At 41.7% G+C, this 5462-nt stretch overlaps 1 long non-coding RNA gene across 1 annotated transcript; it reads left to right on the top strand.

Annotated features, from left to right (window-relative positions):
* Positions 1-353: 353 nt before the first annotated feature.
* Positions 354-4781, top strand: LOC144679482 (uncharacterized). Its single transcript, XR_013576350.1, has 2 exons — positions 354-466; positions 1460-4781. It is a non-coding gene; the product is annotated as an uncharacterized LOC144679482 (long non-coding RNA).
* The last annotated feature ends 681 nt before the right edge of the window (positions 4782-5462 follow it).

Raw genomic sequence — 5462 nt, 5'->3', positions numbered from 1 at the left:
AAAAGGCAGTGGAAGCAGAGTCTTTGAATATTTTTAAGGCAGAAATAGATAGATTCTTGACAGGTGAAAGGTTATCGGGAGTAGGCAGTATTCTGGAATGGAGGTTACAATCAAATCAGCCATGATCTTATTGAATGGTGGAACAGGCTCGAGGGGCCGAGTGGCCTACTCCTGCTCCTAATTCATATGTTCGTATGTAGTTAGCAGTTGCAAAACAGATGCTCTGCAGGCAAGTTTCTGGTCCATTTTCCCCGAAAATCTGTGGTTGTATGGACATACTTCCAACATAACTTTGAGAACAGTATGCCAGAACATCTAGAAGCTCAACTGGGGCCCGGATATGTCGGTTTCTAGACAACCACAGAAGCTTTAGGGAAGATATGTTGTGGGCAGAGCCTTCACTGTGGTCATTGGCATAATCAGCAGGGTCTCCAAAGTGGGGTGGAAAGCAAATGAAAACAGACAGGTAAGAGAGAGAAATCATGTTCCCTGACTTATTGTGCATTGGTACAGGAAATAAACTCGTTACATTAAAATTTGCAATGCCAAACACTTCCTACCAATAAGCACCTTGGGAGGATTTTCTCTCCTTCGGGGGGGGTTGGGCAGGAGCGGGTGCGGGCAGGCGCGCAGCCGATCACCTCCCACGATCGGCTGCGCACCGCCAATTTACGTGGGTGGGTCAATTACCTGAGCACTCCCTGTGCGGGCAGGGGGAATAGGCTGAGTCCGGGCCTGTGCTCTTTCACGCATGCATGTGAGACAGCATAGAAATCTCCGGGAGGCACAGAGTTGCCTCAGGGAGATTAGATTGAATTTTTAAAATTTTAATAAAGAAAAAAAAATGTTAAGACATGTCCTTTCATGTGACAGTGTCACATGAGCTGGGACATGTCAATGAATTTTATTAAAAAATTTTTTATTAAACTTTAAAAGCCTTCATGAAACCTCATCCCGCCTGTGGTTGAGGTTTCATAATAAATGCGAAGGCCGCCTGGGCTCTTCGCCTGCCCCCCCGCCAACCTTAAGGTTGGACGGGCAGCTCAGTTAATTATTTTAATTGGTTTTTAAATGGCCGACTCTGGTGCGCGCCCGCCGAACTGAAGATCTGAATGACGCGCGGTGACATCGGGACACACGCCTGACGTCACCGCGCGTCATGTTACGCGTCAGCGAGCGGAGTCCGCCCCTGCTCGCTGACCCGAAGATTCTGGCCCTTGTGTCGCATTTATTATGTCAATTAAACATTGAAAGATCTAAAGATGCAAGTGGTTTGCTATCATGGTTTATATATTAAATCAAAATTACTCAAAATTGTTTATGAACAAATGACAATTTTTCTCCCAGGAACTGAAATTTTTGATGTCTGGAGTAAGGCTCTAAAGAAAGATAATTTTAACAAAATGTATTTTCTGACTTGTCTTTTGTGTAATATCTTGATTAATCTTTTTAATTCAAGGTTTTTGTCTGCCTCAAGAGCCTGGGATTCAACTGTGGCCTTGGAACTACATGTCAAACAGGCCAAATTTTAAATTATTGGTCAGAAAATTAGCATGCAATCCTCCCACATGATTTTTACACCCGTACTGTACCAAGAAGAAAATTTGCACTGCACTGGAACCTCCTCCCTCCCTGCCTGCCTGCCCCACCCCATCTCCACCCCATTTCTTCATAAATTCGCCTTCACCCTTCATTAAAATTCAAAAGAAGGGGAGGGCAGCCTCTGTGGAGGTCATGGTTCTTCATTTGAATGCCACCCTCCCAAGCTCCTATTTAATATCAAAATGCCAAATGAAGGCTATATAAACACTGTCAAGCTCCCTCTGGCACTCATCAAGTAGAGATGACTTCCCTGGCCCGGGCACCTTCACCGGATGGAGGACTGACACATACCTAACAATTTTCTGTACGTCGAGGTGGCTGAAGCCGGACAACCGCCCTGCTTCATGGGATGTTTGCAAGCTTGACACGAGGGCCCTGAACGTTGATTCTTGCACTTAGGAGACACTAAGTGACGACAGAGAGAAAGGGTGACAGCACCAGTGGGTCGGCGTTCAACACCGTGTTGATCAGTGGTTTTACAACAGTCACCAACATCGAAAACAACCCACAATGATATCTGATAACCGCTCTGTATGTGGCACTTGTGGCAGAAACTGCTTCTCAGATTGGTCTCCAGCCATCTGCAAAAGTGCGCCGTATGAAGCTACCCCCATGCCCAACGGATTGGATTTTCTGCATGTCCATCATCCAACGAAGATGGAAGGATGCTGATGATCAAGCTCCTTATATCTGGTGCAAAACGAATATGCAAACGTTCAGAAAATTGATAACGTGTTTAAAAGGGAATTTTATTCCTCAATTTTTGGCATTGTTCCAAATGGCTTCTTAGTTGATTAGCAGTATTTTTTTTCCATTTTGACTTATACATAACTGTATTACATGTAATGGATATTCCTTGTAGACTTGCATAATATATCGCTGGAAATCTTGCCACAAGTACCAATACAGTTCGGCATACATGCCAGTTATGTACACATCTTCAAGTTACATATTCTTTACTCAGTATTGTTGCTGCATGAAACTTTTGAATATGATTTTCTTAAATGCTCTAATTTTGCATCATTTTTACAGGCCATTGGCCCTAACGATCTATGTTGTAGTTGTGCTCCACATGGCCTCTTTCTTCATCTCATCTTATCAGAAGATCCTTCTGTTCCTTTTTCCCTCATGTTCTTATCCAGCTTCAGTTAGTCCATGTGGTAGCAAGTTTCACATTCTCAACACTCACTGGGAATGAGTTTTTCCTGAATTCCTCATTGGACTTATTAATGACATATCTATGGTTCCTAGTGTTGGAGTCTCTGCATCTACCTTATCAAACACTTTCGTATTTTTTATTCTGCTTGTTTTTTTTTTGTAAAGGACATTAATTGAATAAAACAGCACCCTAAAATGAAAACAACCTGAATATTGAGTGACAACTCCATGGTAATTACAGCATGATAAAAGATATACTTTGACCAACTTCAAATGCATGTTTCTCATTTCAAGGGTGACAGTCTGGCCAAAGTACCATTTCGTAATGTAGCAAGTGTGAGAACAAGTACTATTCAGATTGTAATTTTCATGAACCCTTAACTGCTGTTGCCATGTGAATCATACAATTAAAATTTCACAATACATTTACATATGCAAGCAGCATGGCCCCTTTGTTTTACATCCATAAATTGTGTAAAAGTGTGAGATTGAGTCATTGGTTTATACCTTCGTCTAAGGGACTGAGAGATTACAGTTTTTGGAAAGATTTAACAGGTTGGGGCTTGTTTCTTTAGAAAAGAGAAGACTTAGGGGAGACCTGATAATGATGATGATAGCATCTGTCCATCTCAGGAGATGATGGACTGCACCCAGGGTGCGTGTCACTTCTGGACTGAACATCGTCTGATGTGGCTGTAGAGGACAATTCGTGAGTGGCAGTCCCTTCCGCAGTTGGCACAGATGAATAGTGTTGGCCAGAGGTTGGCTGATTTTTTTTTCCTCCTGGCAGGCTCTCTTTACTGCCATCTGGTCATTTCTTTTGACCTCTGCTTTTCCCACACCTTTCCTGACTGCTTGTCTCCAGGCACTCCAGTCATTAGCGAGGACTTCTCATTTATCGACTCCGATCCTGGTCAACTTGAAGTCTTGCTTGCAGACATCCTGATATTGCAGACGTGGGTGACCTGTTGGTCTTATGCCAATAGCAAGCTTGCCATAGAGCATGTCTTTGGGGATGTGGCCATTATCCATTCAGCTCACATGACCCAGCCAATGGAAACGCAACTGACTCAAGATATTCGTCCCAATACTGGGCATCTCCTAGCAAGACAGTGTGCTGAATGTGGAAATACACCAACGTGTAGGGATCAGACCTAATGGAAGTCTTTAAAATTATGACTGGGTTGCAGGGGTAGATGTGAAAAGATTGTTAGATGTGGAGATGCTGTTTCCACTTGTGGGAGAATCCAACTTAGAGGCCATAAATACAGGATAATTATGAATAAATCCAACAGAGGAATAAGGCGAAATCTCCATATTTAGAGAGTGGTTAGAATACGGAACTTACTACCACAGAAAATGGTTGAGGCAAGTGCTTAAATGCTTTTGAAAGAAAATTAGACAAGTATGTGGGAGAAAAGGGAATAGAAAGTTATGCTGAAAGGCTGAGATGAAGCAGATTGAACGTGAGATGTGATGGGTAAACATCAGTGCAGACTAGTTAGGCTGAATGGCCTATTTCTGTTCTGCATATTCTATGTAAAGAGAACAAAAAGTTGCCAAACAATGTGAAATGCAGGAAGAAATTATTTAAGTATGATTAACGCCACTTGTTCAAAACTCAATGATTTTGTTGCTGTAAACTAAGGAATATAATGTTTCTCTACATCCCTCAAAAGAAGTATCAAGGGCTGAAAGCAGCCTAAATGTATATTTCAGCAACTCAGAAATGGGAGAAGAGTAAATTAATCCACATGAAGACGAGGTAAAATGTTCACACCAGCGCAGAAAAACATGTGCTATCAACTATGGACGTTGCTACTTTCAGTATTGTCTAGTGAAATTTAATTTAATTGAACCCTTATTGTAAAAGTGGATGTAATGCAAAACCCACCAACCGTGACATTCTTTGTAGTCAACGAAACTATGTCAACCTGCAAGAATTCTCTGGATTGTTCCAATGATTGTCTTTCAAAAGAAGTTTTCTGTACAGTGTTTATCAAACAGGGCAGAAGGCTGAATTATCTGTTGATGCAGTGAAGTTTGTTATCTGTAGTAATTAGGTTTTTTAATGAACAAAACACGATTAACATTGTAAGACATAAAATATTAGACAGCTAGTGAAAGAAAACATGCAAGACCCTGAATTATCTGTAATTCCTAGAATTAATGCTAGTTGATGGAGGGCTGATAAAGCCATTTAATCATTCAGCTTCAGCGTTACATATATTCAAAGTATTTGTTAACTGTTAAAACATTTACCCAACCTATTAATATCCTCACATTGCATGATATATCACCGGATTTCTGTAAGCATTATGAAAAGTAGAGGGTTTGGCTTGAACTGCAAATATTTCTTGTCTGGAAAATTGCACCTTAATCTTTTTCAGGCCAAAAAATACAAGGTGAGATTGGTAGCGATTGGACTCACAGTCACCTCCTTGCATGAAGCCTGCGTCAGCCTGACGAGGGATTTTCTGCCCTCAATCCTAAGGAAGCTTTCACTTCCGAACCTCATTTCTACTGAAAAGGACATTCTGCCAAAGCGTCAGGTTCAAAATGCCGCAGCATCATTCATATCCTCCCCCTCTCAGGGTTAGTAAGCTGATAGGTAGCAGCAACCCCACTTCAAAATTATCATGAATACATAATCGGGGCTACTCCAGGCAGAAAGAAAGCAGGCCAGTGGTGTTGCAGAAGTT

The sequence above is a fragment of the Cetorhinus maximus genome, chromosome 4, assembly GCF_964194155.1.
Source record: "Cetorhinus maximus chromosome 4, sCetMax3.hap1.1, whole genome shotgun sequence".
Lineage (NCBI taxonomy): Eukaryota > Metazoa > Chordata > Chondrichthyes > Lamniformes > Cetorhinidae > Cetorhinus > Cetorhinus maximus.
The sequence above is the reverse complement of the archived record's forward strand: the minus strand, read 5'-3'. Positions and strand labels throughout refer to the sequence as shown.